The following is a 746-nucleotide window of genomic DNA, read 5'->3' on the forward strand; positions in this document are numbered from 1 at the left end:
TTCGGTTGTATAGAGTATAATTACAAATCGAACTGAAATACAATAAAATCGATCTAAAATTAAAAAAAGATATAAAATTAAACTATTTGTTTCATTTTTTATTTAAATTGATGTAATTTTATAATTTTTTTGAACCGATTTAAATTTAAATACTTCTAAATAAAATGATGCTAGTGGTGATAATGGTGACCGTAAATGTTGTTGCCTGCTGGTGAATGACAATTGGTGTAAGGCTGAGATTGGTGGTAGAGAGAGTTGAAGATGGGAGATAGGATAACATAAGAATTAAAATTTAAGATTAAGGTTAGGTTATATTTAATAAGATTAATTATGTGTAGAGTTAGAGTTTAAGGTTAATTAAAATTAAGAATAAATTTAAAAAGTATTGTTTTTTTTTCCTCAACATTTAGTATAAATCTCAAAATTGTCTCTAAAATTATTTACTCTATCGAAAAGAAAAAAATTTAGTTAGTTCATTCTTTTTTCTTTCTCCAAATTAACCCCCAAGGATGCCTTCTTTCTCCTCCGATGACTTCCCCGTAGACATCGACATTTATTCGGATCTCTGTACCCTTTGGTAATTCGACATGCACCACAGCAGAGGATGACCATATAATAATAATTACTATGCTGCATATTATTAGTTCTGTGTGCTTATGTGTATATGTGTGTGTTTTTCTAGGTCTTGCAACTAAAGAAGAGCCTAAATGATGATGATTTCTATTTTGGGGGTCACTTTCTTCATC

This window comes from Arachis ipaensis, chromosome B08 (genome assembly GCF_000816755.2).
Source record: "Arachis ipaensis cultivar K30076 chromosome B08, Araip1.1, whole genome shotgun sequence".
Lineage (NCBI taxonomy): Eukaryota > Viridiplantae > Streptophyta > Magnoliopsida > Fabales > Fabaceae > Arachis > Arachis ipaensis.